The following is a 17948-nucleotide window of genomic DNA, read 5'->3' on the forward strand; positions in this document are numbered from 1 at the left end:
GGTCATTTGACACATTGATTTTCGGCCAACTGGCACTTGGAGAATAGATGTTCATCAAGTTGGCCCACCTCCCACACGGGCCTGGGGCTTGGTGTCTGGGGCCGGGCTGTGAAGTCCACATGGGCGTCAGGCAGGCTGAGTAGTTGGTGTGGGATCCAAAGATCCTCTTAGACCAGGAGGGAGAGCCCCACAAGACCTGGCCATCCCTGGCCTTGGCTGGCCTGCTCCCAGCTGGGCTGGGGGAGACTTGGGGGGATACAGAAATGAGAGTGATCCTTTATGGACTGTGTGCCAGGCCCTGAGCTAAGTGTCCCATGGGCATTATCTCACTTGATCCTCACAATAAACCCCTGCAACTAGTATGATGATCTGCATTTGACAGATAAGGGAATGGAGGCGCAGAGAGGTTAGGTTACCTGGCCAAGACCACACTGGCAGATGAGGGGCAAAGTTCAGATTCCAGACGAGGCTGGCTGTCTCTAAAGCCTATAATCCTATCCCCAGGGCTAAAATGGATCAGATGGAGTACTTGTCCTCAAGCAGCTACTGGCCCAGTCAGCTTATTGATAAATCATTGCTATGAGCCTTATTGCAGCCTGACAGTGGAGCCCATTTCTCTTTCTCAGATGAGGAAACTGAGATCCGGATACGGTGTGAGGCTTACTGAAGGCTGCACAGTAGATCAGCATTAGAGCTAGAACAGGGACCAGGCTGGGTCCCGTTGCTCCTCCATCGGCTGCCTCTACCTCTAGCCTGGCTCTGGAATTTCTGCTCCTTTGTGTTCTTCTCCCTGAAAGTGGGACAGGCCCTGCAGTCTCCCGCCTTCCACCCCCAGCCCTCCTTGTTTATGTCCATGTTAATGGGCCTTTGCAGGCCGGCCCAGCTGCCGATGAGAGCCAGCGAGCCACCTGGAGCTGCGTCTGCCACAGAATGTTTACGGTGCGCGGAGCCGAAACGAAACAACATCCATCTTGTTGACTAGTCCCAAACACTGTACTTATTCATGGCCAGGCCGCCGATGGGGTCCCTGCACTTGGCAGTGAGCTGCCCCAGCTCAGCCGGCATAAACTGGCAGTGAGAAGAGTGAGAAGAAAAGCAGGCAAGCTTTGGGGAAGTTGTGCCCTGAGCCCGGGTGGACCCCCCACCCCCCACCCATTTTCTGTTTACCCTGTTCTCTGACCAGATGGAGTGTCAAGGTGGTACACTGCAATGTCAGCGCTGGTCTGAAGACAAGATGCTGGGGCACCGAGCTGGCGTCAGAAGTACAGGTCAGCCCTAACCATGGGCCTTGGTGAGGACTCATGAGGTCATCTGTGTAAACGTGAAGTGCTGGACAGCAGCCCAGCAGCCTAGGAGAGCTTTGCCCCAGACAACTGTGCATCGAATTCTGGTATGGCCGTCATCACTGCCCAGACTCAGTGTTCTCATCTCTCCAGCAGGATTAATGCTGATCTCAGCCTTGCAGGATTAACCAGAGAAGCTTTGAGACACACTCTAAACCAAGTTATTCCTGTAAATGTCCCATCCCTCCCAGGATGCCAAGGAGAGAGCATCATTCTCTCTGGCCGCCTTTAGGAGGCAGCAGCGAGGCGCTCTGCAGTGAATGCCTGATGGGAACTCTGGAGGACTGGACTCTGGTCCTGACTTGTCCACTGGCCCCAGTGTCACCTTGGACAGCCCTTCACGCTCCCTGGGCCTCAGGCTCTCTCTTATGTAAAACCAGATTATCTTTTAGATCCGTTTTAGTCCTGCCACCTTACAGTGGAATGGCTGAGGGATGCTTCTCAAGGTGCATGCAGTTCCCATAGGAATGACTTCTCCTGGCCTGTGGGCCACCTGGTGGGTTGAGTGTAGGGTGATCACTGATGCCCTGGGCCGAGGACTATAGTCTGGAATCACCAGCCCTGGGGGTGAATCCCAGGTCTGTCTCCTTCTAGATGTGTTATTCAGGAGAAGTCATTTCAACATCCTGGCCTTGGTTTCCTCATCTGTAAAATAGGCTGATTGATGCATCTAGCAAGACTGTTGAAAGGCTTAGATGAAATGTTTAGCTCTGTACTCTGGCTCCTTAGGTGCAGACACAACACTCCCATCCTGTGGTAAGGGCTGTAGCGGGGAATGGCCAACCCTGTGGCAGGGTCAGGGAAGCCTTCCTAGAAGCAGTGGCCCCACTAAAGAAGGATAAGGGAAGGCAGGTGTGCACCCTCATCCTTAGGGCATTGCAATTCTGTTAAAGGGTCCAGGTTGTCACCAGTCCAAGGGCTCCTGAGGGCAGCAGCAGTATCTGCCTCATCTCTGTGTCCCAGTGCCCAGCTCAGGATGGGTGGATGGGTGTTCTCTTTGGCCCCTGCCAGAAAGGGTCTTGGGAGGTGGCAACCAGGCTAGACCAGGCAGGCCTGTCCGCCGTGAAGAGTCCAAACGCTGGGGCCAGAGGAGGGAGAGGTAGAGGTCTGGTCCAAGACCAGCCCCACTTCTGGATCATGAAGCCTTTTGACAGGGGATCCACAGTGGCTCTCAGGGATTAGAAGAGGACAGAACATTTAGAGGCATCTCCAGTCTACTGTCTTTGTTTTACAGAAAAGGGAACTGAAGCCTAGGGGCTGGGAGTTGCCTAAGACAGGAAGTGAGTTAACAGCCAGGGTAGGACTAGAACTCTGGGCTCTACTTCCTGTCTGGGGGTCCTTTCCCTGGGTTCTTGACCTTAAGTGTGAAAAATAGGGTCAGCCCTGAACACAGGGCGCTACTTGCATGAGAACCTACTGCTTCCCGATGGAGGTAAAGTATGGTCTCGAGGGCAGGCTTTCTCCTTGGCAATGTTGGCAGTCACAGCAGCAGTATCTTTGAGTGGGCTGCCCCTCATCAGCCCCTCGACTTTTCTAGAAACTCCCCTTTGCAGCCTTAGAAGTCAGGGCAGTGTGGTACTGCGTGGGCTGGTGCAGCCCTGTGCAGAGCTGCAGGCAGGGCCAGAGGCAAGTCTGCCGCCTCCCTTCCCCTCACAGAGGCCTGCTCCTAATTGGATGAAAACACCGCTAGGTGCTGCTTCATGGAAATGTTAATGAGTTTCCACCTCCTGTCTCTTGAGGGAAACCAGTGGGTTTCAACCAATAAACGTTGTAAAGGCCAGAGCTGGGATTGTGGCCTAGTGACCCACCCCAGAGGCTTGCATCTTAGAGAAAGGGCTTCTTATCTCTCCTCTTTCTAGCAGTCTTTCCTGGCAGCAGAGGCTTGAGTGGCATCCGAGGCCTAGCCCAGTTCTCACCCAGTGTATTCATTTCTGCATTTGTTCTGCAAGCTGGCAGCTAATCACTTACAGCGGGAGAAGGGGAAGGTTTGGGATGGGCAAGGGTTGGGGAGGTGAGTTCCGTCTCAGGGTCTCAAACCCTCTCTACTGATCGGCCAGTGGGGAGACTGCCCCTGCTGAGGTCCCTTCTCCAGGCCTGCCCTTCCTGTGCTTTCTGGAGTCAGCCCTGCACTCTCCCACCTTGTACCCCAGCACAGCGCCTGGACTGCCCGCACACCTTCCCTGGGGAGCCTTCAAAAGAACCACGTGCTTGCCTTCTAGTGGATCCCCCTGGGCTCAGGACTCTGTCACTGGATCCAGAAATAGTCCCTGGGATGCAAGAGATCAAGACACAGTCCTGCTCACTGCCACTCACTCAGTGACCTTGGGGGAGACCTTGCTTTCCCCACCTGAGGAAGGAGCTGGCCGGGAGCTGAGGTTCTCAGCAGCGCTTCCTTTTCTTAACAGGGCCTTCTTTGAACTGCCTCATTTGCTCTCCTGAAATGAAATGCACTGGTAACATAGCCAGCCTGCACCATCTTTTAAAAAAATTTCATATAAGGTTTTATATTGAAGAAGAACCAAAAGGGAAATAATTTGTAAACAATGTATTTCCACATCAACACACTCAGGCGTGACTATGCTGAAAGATGGGATGAAGTCATCAGCCAATTGCCCCTGTGTGCGACATTGCTAAGCTTGATGGCTGCAAACACACAGATGTCACAAGTAGCATGGCCGAGGGTGATGTGATTTTCTGAGATGGTGAACAATCCCTGGTCAGCTCCCAAACAAAACACAGCATAGTATTTCCTCAATTTACATGGCAGTTCCATTCCTGGAAATTTAGTGTATGTTAAAACCATGAAAAAGTACTTGTATTTAAGTGTAAAATGGAGCTGTGTTCTAGGCTTAGATGATCAGGTTGCTTATTTACAGATAGTCGAATATCTGGCAAGATATTAGAAAGTTAGAGTGGGACTGACCCACCCTTGGTGGTGATTTGGCCATCCCTGGCTGCTCCCCACTAAGTGACAGGTGCTCCCAGTCATGGCAGCCACCAGAAATCCACCCCCATAATTTCCAGTGTGTCCCCTAGAGTGGAACCCCACCTTGGAACCTCCGCCACAATGATGTCTGAGGGCCCCTCGTTCCTGGAGGGCTGAGGGTGCAGGCTGTAGCCTAGTGCAACCTAGAGCCTAGTGCTGGCTCTAGGCCCTCTGGGGGAGGGCACAGAGGATTGCACAAAGCCCTGTGGGGGTGGGGCTGGTCAGGGAAAGCTTCCTGGAGGAGGGACCCTGGGATCTGGGTGGGTTGAGGTCTGGGGTGGAGGTGGGGCTGGGGGTGGGATTTTTCAAAAGCCAAAGCTGTGACTTCCCCAGTAGTCCTTGCCCCCTTTCTGGCCACATGGTGGAACAAATCATCTTTTCCACAGAATCCGGAAATCCCGAGCCTCGGAGGGAATTGGAACTCTTGCTCCTGCCTGCTCCGGGCTGGATCTCTGGTTGGTGCCTGTTCCTGGAGAGCTGAGGTGTCCAGGGTGTCTGTGTCATCCCCCAGGACAGTGGCGTTTTCTCAGTCAGAGCTACTGATCCTTCTCATGGAGACCCAAGATGGAGGGAGATGGAGGGAGGGGTTGTCAGGTGTTGGCATCCCTGCCTCCCACACACCCCCCTACTGTCCAGAGCTGGGCATCCCCCACCCCACCCTGTTGCTGTCATGGAGTCCTTCTTGCACTTTATATATTTTTGAGCCGTTTGAAGGCATTTTATCAGTGAGGGGGGGAAAAGCCAGTGTGGGCACAGGAGTTACCTAATTAGCTTGATTTAAAGGAGAAAGTTAAAAAATGCCAAGCATGAAGTGATAAATATATACTTGACATAAGCATCTATGGCCCTGTATGTACTGAAAATGCAGATGGAATATGTTTATCTTTGATACATTTTCTTAGTGATTTCAACAGCCATTTCCTCTGGATTTCTTGTCATCCCATTACTGTCCTAGCTGTTTTGAGCTTTGGTCACCATCGCTGTGGCTCCCTGAAAATTTAGGCCAGGCAGGGGCTCCTGTGGGGCTCCAGGACATATCAGGAAATGGCAGGCCTTGGGATCAGAGAATCATGGAATTTTACAACTTCAGAATCTCCTCATGACAGATTCGTGGAATCATGGAATCTTAGGAGCAGTCACTGAAATGCTTAGCTTTATAACATTGTATTATCTTAGGGCTGGGCGCGGTGGCTCATGCCTATAATCCCAACACTTTGGCAGGCTAAGGTGGGTGGATTGCCTGAGCTCAGGAATTTGAGACCAGCCTGGGCAACATGGTAAAACCCTGTCTCTACTAAAATACAAAAATTAGCCAGGCATGGTGGCGCATGCCTGTAATCCCAGCTACTCGGAAGGCTGAGGCACGAGTTACTGCTTGAATCCGGGAGGTGGAGGTTGGTTGCAGTGAGCTGAGATCGTGCCATCGCACTCCAGCCTGGGTAACAGAGCAAGACTCTGTCTCCAAAAAAATTAAAATAAAATAAATAAATAAATAAATAAATAATAAAATCATATCATCTTAGAATGAGAGATTCATGGAATTATAGAATCCCTGTTGCATATAAATCCCAAATTTTGAATTTTGGAATCATACTAACTCAGTATGATAAAAGGTAAAATCCGAGAAGTTTAAAGGATGTTGGGGTTTACTTACTAGGCCATCTCTCCCAACCCTTGGGAGATATATAAATATGTTAGATACTCTCAGTGCCTTCTTCTACCAGCTCCAGCTCCTTGGGACCTTGCTTTGCACCCCAGCCTAGAGTCTCCATTGGCCCTGGAGAGGCACTAGTGGTCATTCACACCTGGCAGTGGTGCAGCCTTTCACAGGGTAGGAGTTGGGAGACATGGGGAGCCCGTGAGATGGCCCTCGCAGACCTGCCCTGAGGAGGAGGAAGCCCTGCACAGCCCTCCTGTCAGCCACCCTATCTCATGTGGATGTGCCTGTCTCCATCCATCAGCCACCAGGGGGAAGGGTACCTAGCAGTTCCCTGAGCCAGCATCTGGGAGTGTCCTCCTGACCCCTGCCCTCAAATTGCTAGAAGTGTGCCAGGAGGGACAGGGACCTGTTCACAGACCCTGGGGGATGGTCTGTGCTGAGTTAGAGGACCACCGTCTAGTCCCATTCTGTCTTAGGTTTATTCTCAAGGATTTTGTTTGCAGTCTTTTTATTATTAAAACAATGTGAAATATTTCAAATATAGATATTTTAAAAAATTATTTAAAATTTAAAATTATTTTTAAAAGTTGATAAATTAGGCAGAGCTTTCAACAGCTTTAAGTTCTAGGAAGACAAATATTGAAGTTCAGGATCAGCAAAGAAGAAGCTTGGCATCCCAGGCTTTCCACTGAGGCCCCTGACAGGCAGCATCTAGGAAAAAGGATGAACCAGAAACAGAGCAACTTGTACAAAGAGTGAAGCCCAGCTTTAAAATAGCCGAATCCCAGACTGAATTAAGATGATATTTTCCTCTTTTACCTGCCTTTAAGAAGCAAAATAAAATTTTCTCTGGAGGAAGATATAATCTGTCCAAATTTCATACACAATATTGAGTATTCTGTCAAAAATTACCAGAGATACCAGGAGACAGGACCAAGAGGGAGAAAAACACAATAAAAACACACAAGTGGTCCAGATGTTGGTGTTATCAGGCACAGGATTTAAAATAACTGTGATTGGCCAGGTGCAGTGGCTCATGCCTACAATCCCAGCACTTTGGGAGGCCAAGGCAGGAGGATCACTTGAGCCCAGAAGTTCAAGACCAGTCTGGGCAATGTGTGGAAACCCTGTCTCTACAAAAAGTACAAAAATTAGCTGAGCATGATGATGCATGCGTCGCCTATAATCTCAGCTATTTGGGAGGCTAAGGTGGCAGGATTGCTTGAGCCTGGAGGTTGAAGCTGCAGGGAGCCAAGGTCATGCCACAGTACTCCAGCCTGGGTGATAGGGCGGGACCCTGTCTCAAAAAATAAAGTAAGTGTTCATAACATTAATAACATTAATATGTTCAAGAAAATTGATCACCAAATAGAGAATTTAATAGAGATCTGAAAACCATAAAAATTAATGAAATGAAAAATTTGAAATTAAAAAATATAGTAACTGAATTTAAGAACGCAAAAGCTAGATTTAAAAGATGCTAGATTTAAAAGAACACAAAAGCTAGATTTAAAAGAGAGGATCAGTGAACTGGAAAATAGGCCAGTAGACAAAATCCAGGCTGGTGCATGAAAGTTAAAAAAAGGATGGAAAATTCAAAAATAGCCTAAGAGATATACAGGACATGGTGAAAGGGCCTAACACACAGTGTTGCCCCAGAAAGACAGGGGTAAGATGATGAGCAAAGTAATGTTTGTAGTGATGATAGCCAGTAGTTATCCAAAACTGACAGAAGACATCGTGACACATATTTAAGAATTCCTATGAACCTCAAGCAGAATAAATACAAAGAGAAGCACACCTAGGCACATCATAATTATGTCAAACTGCTGAAAACAAAATATGGAGAGAAAATCTGAAAAGTAGTCAGGGTTGAGGGGGAAGATGCAATAACTTCAAAAGACTTAGAGATGACTTTCCAATAGAAGGTATGAAATTCTTAACACAGTGGCATAAATCCATAATATATGGAAAGAAGATAAGATTCTACCAACCTAGAATTCTATACCCAGCAAAAATATTCTTCAGAAGTAATGAAATAATAACATTTTCAAACAAACAAAAGTTGAGATAATTCCTTGCCAGTAGGCTTACAATTTTAAAAAATGTTTAATGCAGAAGGAAAAAGGCCTCATATGGAAACAGGATGAAGAGAAAGTATTTTTTTAAATATTAACTATTACTATGGCACTGGTTTTGAGAAATACATAAGTAAACACCGTATTGACTACACAAAACAATAGTATCTGATAATGATTTAAAAATATATGTAAAATTGAAATATACAAAAACAGTAACCCAAATAATGTGTGTGTGTAGGCGCATGAATGGAGTTAGAGTCCTGAGATTCTTGCCTTGTGTAGAAAGTAGTAAAAGTACATTTATGCACTGCACAACGTTTCAATGACAGACTACATATACAATGGGGGTTCTATAAGATTATGATACTGTATTTTTACTGTACTTTTTCTGTGATTAGAGATACACAAATGCTAATCATTATGTTACAGTCACCTACAGTATTCAGTACAATACCATGCTGTACAGGTTTGTAGCACACGAGCAATAGGTTATACCAGATAGCCTAGGTGTGATCATGTATACCACATAGATGGTAGGCTGTACCACCTAGGTTTGTGTAAGTACATTCTGTGACGTTCAGACAGCAATGAAATCACCTAATAATGCATTTCTCAGAACGTATCCCTGTTGTTGATGCATGACTGTACTGATCTATATTAGATTGCAATAGAAGAAAGTATATCTAACAAACTAATAAAATGGAATAATAAAAAATACTTGATTAATTTGAAAGAAGGTAAGAAAGGAGAGAAAACCTAGAATAGGTTCAAATAAAAAAGGATTTAGGCCGGGTGAGGTGGGTCACGCCAGTAATCCCAACACTTTGGGAGGCCAAGGCAGGTGGATCATGAGGTCAGGAGTTCAAGGCCAGCCTGGCCAATATGGTGAAACCCTATCTCTACTAAAAATACGAAAATTAGCCAGGTGCGGTGGCACATGCCTGTAGTCCCAGCTACTCAGGAGGCTGAGGCAGAATTGCTTGAACCCAGGAGGTGGAGGTTGCAGTGAGCCAAGATTGTGCCACTGCACTTCAGCCTGAGCGACAGAGCAAGACTACGTCTCAAAAAAAAAAAAAAAAAAATTAAACCAAAATATATGGTAATTACATTACATGTAAATGGTATAAATGGACTAAATATTCAAATTAAAAACAAAGATTGTCAAGTGGATAAAAATTATTTTGTAGAAGAATATTAATAACGATGCTTTTGGTTTAAGTAATAAAAAACCCATCTGTGACAGACTTGAAACACTATAAGAGCTTTACTGTTCACTGGAGGTTCTTGGTGCCACCAGTGCTGTGACTTAGTTTCTCTGCTGTTCTTCTGGCTGAGAGGCCCTATTTTACTGACCTTGTCCTCCAGTCAACTTTTCTTAGGGGATCAGGATGGCTTCTACTAGCCCGGAGGGCTGCATGCATCCTCATTCACATGCAGGGGGGCAGAGTCATCAAACACAACTGCCAGGAATCTGTCTAATTAAGCCAGCTTGCCTCACATGTCTCTCTCTGAGCCATTCACTGTGGCACTGTATCTGGAGAGATGAGATCATGCTGATTGGTTCAGGCCTTCCACAGCCCACCCTGGGGTGGGATTAATAAGAACAACAATGATAGGAAACAGTTACGTAGTGCCTGCTGTATGCCAGATTCTGTTCTAGGTACTTAATATATGGTACATTAACCCATTTTAACTTCATAAACTGTGGCACAAAGAAGCTAAGTCACTTGGCTTAGACAAGGTCACACAGCTAGTAAATGGCAAAATCAGGATTCAAACCTAGTCTTCTGGATCCAAAATCTATACTCTTATCTGTGATGCTATACTCTCTCTCAAGCTCCATAGATAGATATAGGTAATATGGGACCCTACTAGGGAGAGAAAAGGAGGATGTGAATCCTGGGTGTTACAGACTGAATATTACTGTCCCCCTCTCAGATTCATATGTTGAAACCCTAATGCCCAGTGTGGCTGTGTTTGGAGATGAGGCCTCTAAGGAAGTAATTAAAGTTAAATGAGGTCATAAGGGTGGAGCCCTGATTGGATAGGACTAGTATGCTTATAAGAAGAGACACCAGGCCAGGCAGTGGCTCACGCCTATATTCCCAACAGTTTGGGAGGCCAAGGCAGGAGGATTGCTTGAGCCCAGGAGTTCAGAACCAGCCAGGGAAACATAGTGAGACCTCATCTCTAAAAAATAAAAAAATTAGCCAAGTATGGTGGTACATACTTGTAGTCCTTCCTAGCTACTTGGGAGGCTGAGGCGGGAGGATTGTTTGAGACCATGAACTTGAGGCTGCAATGTGCTATGATCGCATCACTGCACTCCAGCCTGGATGATGACATAGCAAGACCTTGTCTCAAAAAAAAAAAAAAAAAAAATCAGAGAGCTCACTCTACTCTGCATGCCCACACTGAGGAAAGGCCATGTGAGGACATAGTGAGAAGGCTGCTCTCTGCAAGCCAGGCAGAGAGCCCTTACCAGAAACCAAAATGACTGGCACCTTGATCTTGGACTTCTTGCCTCTGGAATTGTGAGACAATACATTTCAGTTGTTTAAGCCACCTAGTCTATGGTATTTAGTTATAGCAGCTGGAACTGACTAGTACACTGGGGAAGCCATCAGCTGCAGCTGCTCTAAATCACTTAATGATGTGGAGCAGTGTCTGGGTCAGCAGTGCCTTCCAAGTGTAATAGAGCTCGCCTTGCGTCCTGACTCTCCCATTTCACAGCTACATGACCTTGGGCAAGTCCCTTACTCTTCATCTGGAAATGGGTTTAGCAATACTGGCATGGAAAGAGCCTAGCACTGTGTCTGGTACATAATGGGCACTCCATCAACTTTGGTATCATGGTATGTTACTAAATGAAGAAAGCAGGGTATCAGAAAGTATGAGCCAGGTTCGCACCTGTTGTCCTGGCTACTTAGGAAGCTGAGGTGGAGGATCCCATGAGGCCAGGAGGTCAAGACGGCAGCGAACTACGATCACGCCACGGTACCCTAGCCTGGGCAACAGAGTGAGACCCTGTCTCTAAAAGAAAAAAAAAGAAAGAAAAGAAAATACATGTATTAACCTGTTTTTTGTCAAGAATGTATATAGATGCATAGAAAATACTGCAGAGGTTTATGTCTTCACGTCTGCGATGGCACTCTCTGGCTGGTGGCCTTATAGGTGATATCTATTTTCTAATTCTTGCCTAGGTACACCTTCTGATTTTTTCTACAATAAATATGTGTGAGTTTGGTAGCAGTTAGAGAGTCTGAGCGAAAGCTGGCCCCTGGCTGTGTTTATTTACACACACCACACACCTGCCGCCACATGTGTGACCCGCCCTGAGCTGCTCACTCTGGCCCTGGACCCGGCTGGACCTGTGGGCTGGCTCGGGTGTCTCCGTGGCACCGTCCTGAGGTGAGCCTGCTCAGGTTTCACTGGCTCGAGTCCCCGTAAGTCTAGCGTAGCTTTAAAGGGGGGAATTTATAGGATTCTTGCAGTCTGGGATAAGAGGTGGCGGGCGGCATAAGCCCGGTGTGAGGCCATGAGCATCAGGCCTGCCGTTCTGGAGGCCCTGCACTGAGGTTACGGCCCCCCTGATGGCCGTGAATGCCCTAAAGTGGCTCCAGGCAAGCAGCGGGTCTCAGCTAACCCGGCTCACCGGGCTGTCCACCTTCCTACTGCTCCTCTTTCAGAAGCCCCTCTCCCTGCTGGTCTCTGGGCTTCTGGGTTTTGTGAGGAGGGAAAAGAGAGAGTGACGAGGCAGCCCAGAGAGCAGAAAGCGTTAGGAGATGAACACAGCTCAGGCTCTGCCTCTGCTGCGTGTCCTGCGGTGAGTTGCTCACCCGCCCTGGACCTGGGAAGTGGGAAGCACTGTGTCTCCTGCCTGTGATTCCTGAGGTGCCCCTCCTGCCAGGGCCTGGCTCGTGGGAAGCCTGGTGGAGGACTCCTGGGGCACAGAGGGCAAGGCTAGGCTCAGAGAGGGGGCTGCCACACCCATACTCAGCCTCCTGGGGAAGGGCTGCTGGCATGACTCCGTTGGCCTGGGGCTGCTCTTCCGTGGTGGCTGATGCCCACTGCCCAGGAAGATAGGTCTACCCCAGCGGCTGTTGACCTTGTCTCCCTGCCTGTCCGGACAGCAGCAGAGGGGCCTTTATCAAAGTGCTGCCTGTGCCAGGCACCATGCCAGAGACTCCATGTACATTACCTCACTTAATCCTAAGAGCCAGCCATCCCCTGGAGCTGGGATTCTTATCCCCATTTTATAGATGAAGAAACTGAGGCTCAGAAGGCTGAGGTGACTGTCTAGGGTCAAACAGCTAGAAAGTTAATGGTGGAGCAGGACTTCAACTTAGGTGTGTGTGTGACAAAGCTTCTTCCGCTCCCCTAAGTCACAGTGTCTGGCATATAATAGGCACAAAAGTAAACTTGAGACAAGCCTCCCAGCCACCTACCCTCCCAGCATTTCTAAGCACCTACTGTGGGCCTTTGTGCTGGGAATGAGGGAATGAGGAGGCACATGCCTGGGGGGCCCAGGTGTCTAGAGAACACATTCACTGTGTGACTAGGACAAGTCCTTTCTTCAATCTGGGCCCCTGTTTTCCCTTCAATATGTGAAGCAAGTTGGGCAAAATCATACCGAGGGCCACACTGACGTTCAGCAGCTCTGGGGCTCCGAGATCCTTGTCCTGAAGGATTTCTCAGGATTGTAGGGGAGGTAGGGCTTTCATTGCACTGAAAGCATCCGTGTGGCAGTAGAGAGTACTGCAGTGATGTTGTGAAGATTTAGAGAAAAACCATGGGAAGGATTTGGCACGTGCTGGGCGTGCAGAAGGTGCACCTAAGTGGCGCTGTTTGCAGGGATTACCAAGGCCGGGAGCTCAGGCAGTGGGGGAGACCAGGAGGGAAGGCAGGAGACCAAGGACTGTTCCAGGAAGACGTGTGCTTCTGCTGGGCTCTGAGGGCCCAGAGGGGTTTGGAAGGGTCAGGCCACCCTGACGGGATGCCGAGGATGTGTGCCTCAGAGCAGCGAAGCATCATGGATGTGTGAGGTCACACCAGGTGGATAGGGGAGTCTAGACTGTAGCGGCCCCAGAGCCAGGCTGAAGGCACTTCCATTCATTGAATGCCCACCAGGAGCCAGGCCTGTGTTCAGTATTTAACAGTGATTTCACACACTCAGCTCCACCCTGTAAAATCCTCCCCATTTTACAGATGCAGGAAAAAGTACGCTCATTTCAGATGTTGAATCCTGTCTCTCTCACTGCTGCATGAGATCGGGGGTTGGCAGATTAACAGCCTAGGAGCCAGCAATCTGTTTGCTAAATAAAGTTTTATTGGAACACAGTCCCACTCATTTGTTTATACACACACACACACACACACACACACACACATATATACACACATACATATACATACACACACACACATATATATATTTTATGGTACAAGGGCAGAGTTTAGTTGTGGCAGGGACTATATACTCACAAAACCTAAATCATTTACTTTTTTGCTCTTTACAGAAAAAGTTTGCTGACTAGATGGCTGAGTCAGGCAAGTCTAAGCCCTATACTTGCTGTGGGAGCTTGGGCAAATCACCTACCCTCTCTGAGCCTACCCAGCCAACTCCTGAGGGTTGTAATGAAGCTCATAGGTGATGGCTGCAAAAATGTTTTGTTAACTATAAAGTGCAGTGCCCTATCACCTGCCCAGTGCCTGATAGGCACTAAAACTGCTTGTGGGTGAAGAAGAAGGCAGTCATGATGTAGATCTGCCTGGACCCAGCTGCTGGATGCTCCCGGGACTGCAAGGAGGCAGCCTCTGGGTCTTAGATGCTGAATGCATCATTGTCCACTCTCACGCAGACTTGGCAGGGTTCAGCATAAATTAAAATTCTTGTGGGGAGTCACCTTATATGTGGTGCCGCTTTATAGCCAAGTCATTATGGTAATTTGCAAAGCTCTCTGGTGTGTAACTAGAGCTGTTTGCTTCAGATTTGTTGGCTGTGACCTCGTTCAGGCTGCCCCATCCTGCATGTACTGAATCCCAAGTCTTGGGGGTTTGTCATTCTGAGTCTGGCCTTAGAATCATCCAGACCTGCCCTTTCTGGGGACAGCGTGTTTCCCTTACAGGTCCCTGTCTCCCTGCCCCAGGCTCAAGGAGAAATAAAAGAAATAATTATCATCACTTTACTCTTTAAGCACTAACTGTGAGCGAGACCTCATGCCAAATGCATCATGTTCATATTCTCATTTGTCACCTCAACCTTGTGAGTTAGGTGTTAGCACCATTTTACAGATAAGAAGATTGACGCTTGATGAGAAAACCAAACCACATTCTTACCTAGCTTAAAAAGTGCCAATCCAGGCCCTGCTATGGATTTGCTGTGTGGCTGGGGCAGGCCCTTTCCTTCTCTGAGCCTTAGCTTCTTATCTATTAATGAAGTAGATGGTCAGCCAGTCTCAACTCTGACATTCTAGGATTTCTCACTAACTTGTAAAAGTAAATACAGGACTCCATCACCCTGTAAGTCTCCAAAGGAACTTCACTTGCATGGGGAAAGCCAGACCCAAGGTTGGCTCTTGGCCCCCTGTGGCACAGAGTGAGACATGGTTGCGGATGCCAACCCCTTTCTAGGGCACCCCTGCTTCCCCAGCTTTCCCAGGGAAGGATCCGTGTATCAATGCTGTCTGGAGATGGAGAGTGAACAGGAGTGGACCTCCTCCATCTGGGTCTTGTGAAGCTATTGGGGACAGGGAGGCAAGACAACAGAGAGGAGGCAGTGCCTACATCCTTCCTGGCAGATGTAGGTCCGTGATGGGTAGCGGTGAGAGTCCCAACAGCACTTCTGGTACACGTGTTGCAACGTTGGATTTAACTTCTAGTCTCTGAGACAGCAGGTATCCTGGGGCAGAGTCTAGGCTTTGAGAAACCAACTTTGGGCCCCGGCTATGCCAGCAATTACTATATGACCTTGAGTGGCTACTTGCTGGCTCTGGTGCTCAGTGTCCCTCTGCAAAGTTGGGAGGTTGATGTTTCTACCCAGAGCGCTGTAGACAAGGGCTTGAATGAGCCTAGAGCACTAAGTGGCACCATTCTATGACCTGAGTGGCGCCTTCCTCCCTCCTTCCCAAAGCTGGCTTGTTTATTTACTGCAGGAAAACCTTTTACTGTATCCAGAGGAAAAGAAGCTAACAGTCCTCAGTAGTTTGTTGGGTATAGACTATTTCTTCCCATAGAAGTGATGGGTTTGATCTCCACTCAGCCCCTTCTTCCCTGTGTGACCTTGGCAAACTGCTTTGACCCCTCTGAGCCTTTGTGTCCTCATCTGTCAGTGGAGTGGGCTTACCCTTCTGGCAGAATTATTGCAAAGATTAAAGCTTAGACATCATTATGATGGTTTTACTTTTTACTTTCCCAGAGGCTCTCCAACATGACCCTCATTGGAGTCAAAGGTAGGGACACTTATTTAGGGGTCTCTGGTTATTCAGCAATTGGCCAAGAGGCAGCAGATTGTGGGCTTCGAAGTCTGGGAGATCTAGGTTTGAACTGTGGCCCTGCCTCTTATAGACCCCCAGGCCTGCTCAAAGGCACAGAATCTCTCTCCAAACCTTGCCTTTCTCATCTGGGAAATGGCTGTCCTGCCCTTGCCCCACAGGGATGGACCCTTGAAGGGCTTGATGGGTGAGGGCTTGGTAGGTGCTGCCTCTCCACCCTTTCTAGGGCCTGTCTTCCTTCACTGCACACAGCCTCCTAAGTGCAGGAGGGGAGGAGTAACCCAAGGCCCCAGAGGGGCCTGGTGAGTCCTGGAAGGAAGCTCTGAACGGTACCCCCGTTAGAGACTCTGGGAGAAAGACCCTGGTGAAACTGCCCCACGTGATGATTAAGCACTCTCTGCTCCAAATGCTATTAATGGTCATAAAATTATCCACAGTTTTCTGAGGCCCAGTCCCAGGGTTTGCCTCAATGGGACAATAAAATTGCATGCAGAAACGATTTGGAAAAAGCAAAGACGGCCAAGCAGAGACGGAGTTAAATGAGCGGCAGCCTGCTCTCATTAACTCAGGCCATTCACATTTGTTACCAGGGATTTCATTTTAATTAAAAGCCCAGTTATTAAAACATAAGCTTGTGAGGGGCTGGCCAGGCAGCAGCCAGGGCCAGTGGGAAAAAGCATTGCTTGCAGCAGGATGGGCCAGGACTGGGGCTGGGGCTGGGGCTGGGAAGGTGGCGTGGGAGCAGATGTTTGCCGAGTCCTCTCCACAGGCTCGCGTGTGACTGGGAACCTGGAGGCTCCTATATGAGCACCTCACCTGCCCTGGGACCTTGTGAGCATTGCATGCTCATCCACAGACTGGAACGTGCTCGGCAAGCACATGCCTGGTGCCTCTCCAGAGCTATGGCACGTGGCTAGTTAGCACTAAGTGCCCGGCCTCAGCACGGGGATAATAGTGTGCCGAAGGAACTGCCTTGTGGGCAGGCTAGAATTAGGGTTGAGGGACACGGATCCTCAGGGGCGGACTCTCTAAAAGGCTTCTTATTATTACATAGCGATTAAGATGTGGGGTTTGGGTCTGACAGATCTGATCCGGAAATCCAACTCAGAGGCTTCCTAGCTGTGTGTTCTTGGGTGAGTAATTGAACCTCCCCACACCTCTGTTTTGTCCTCTGTAAAATGGGGATAGTGAGACTCGGGCCTCCCTTGGACAGCAGTGGGGATGCTCAAGTGAGACAGTGGTGTGCGTCCCCAGCCCTGGTTCTACACAGGCTGCTTGGCAGATGCTGCTCTTGCTGATGTCCTTTTCCTCGTGGTAAGGAGTCAATCATGTTCTGGGACCAGGTTTTTTTCACGTCTTAATGGTTTATCTTTCTCAGTATTGGCCATACTTGGGCCTATCAATCATGTTTTATTGTATCTGCAAGGCACTTTGTAATTGTTGAAGTGCTGTTTAACAATAAGAACAATTTTCCTTCTTGGCATATCTGCTAGGTTTCAGCACTGTGCCAGGGACTTTGTGCCTCTGTTCTCAGAGGCTCACAGCATCACTGGGGAACGGGTGAAACTGGCCCCATTTTACACAGGGGAAACAGGGTCCACCCTGCACAAGGATTTGTCCGAGTTATGGAATTGGTTTGGGGCAGAGTAGGTCTGTCAGCCCCCAAAGTTCATGTCCTTTCCTCCCTAGCTTTGCTCTGTGAGTTATAGGACAGCGTAAGAAGATAGAGTTTGGAGGTATGTTTCCTTCTTCTGTAGATGAGGAAACTGAGGCCCAGAGAGGGGAAGGAGCTTCGAACAAGCACACCTGACTCTTTTGTTACACTTTATGTGGTTTTCAGCACTTTCACATCAACTGCTTCAGTTAATCTTCCTAGAAACCCACTAGCAGGGTGAGGCAGGGCATGAAGCAGGCTGTGGAGGAATCAGGTGATAGCGAGGTATAACTGCACACTGTGTTTCTATGGTGTAACACAATTTGGAAGGCAACGTAGACTGAGCTTTTGTGTTAACAGTACCAGATGCTGTTTAGTGAGCACCTACTCCTTGACATCCGCATGTCAGCCCTGCTCCCTCTGGCCTGTGGGCAGCAGCGCAGCCGAGCAGCCACCCGCCCCAGCTGGTGTTCTCACACCTTGCCTCATGAGCACCATGTGGTTAACAAGAGGATAATACACTGTACGCTCCAAGAGACTTGGAGTTTCTCTTGTTTACCAGTGTTTCCTGCACCTAGAACAGTGTCTGTACATAGGAGGTGTCCAGTGTTCATGTAACAGTCATTTAACCACCAGAGACCCAGCATCCCTACCTGAGAATGGAGGATTTTATTATCGATCCTGCTGGTGGTTATGGGAATTAGATGAGGTATCCTGGAACCTTGCATGCA

The 17948-nt window shown here is 48.5% G+C and overlaps 1 protein-coding gene across 11 annotated transcripts in view; it reads left to right on the forward strand.

Annotated features, from left to right (window-relative positions):
* The window catches only part of GLIS1 (GLIS family zinc finger 1), a 237050-nt gene that overhangs the window by 122580 nt on the left and 96522 nt on the right, over nucleotides 1–17948 (forward strand). The window contains exon 1 of one of the 11 annotated variants that reach the window (XM_077956071.1): nucleotides 1184–1390. The exons of the other annotated variants lie outside the window; for them this stretch is intronic. The gene's annotated coding sequence lies outside the window, so the exon portion shown is untranslated. Of the gene's footprint in view, nucleotides 1–1183; nucleotides 1391–17948 lie in introns of those variants that run through there. 11 annotated transcript variants of the gene reach the window in all.

Source organism: Macaca mulatta, chromosome 1 (assembly GCF_049350105.2).
Source record: "Macaca mulatta isolate MMU2019108-1 chromosome 1, T2T-MMU8v2.0, whole genome shotgun sequence".
Taxonomy (NCBI): domain Eukaryota; kingdom Metazoa; phylum Chordata; class Mammalia; order Primates; family Cercopithecidae; genus Macaca; species Macaca mulatta.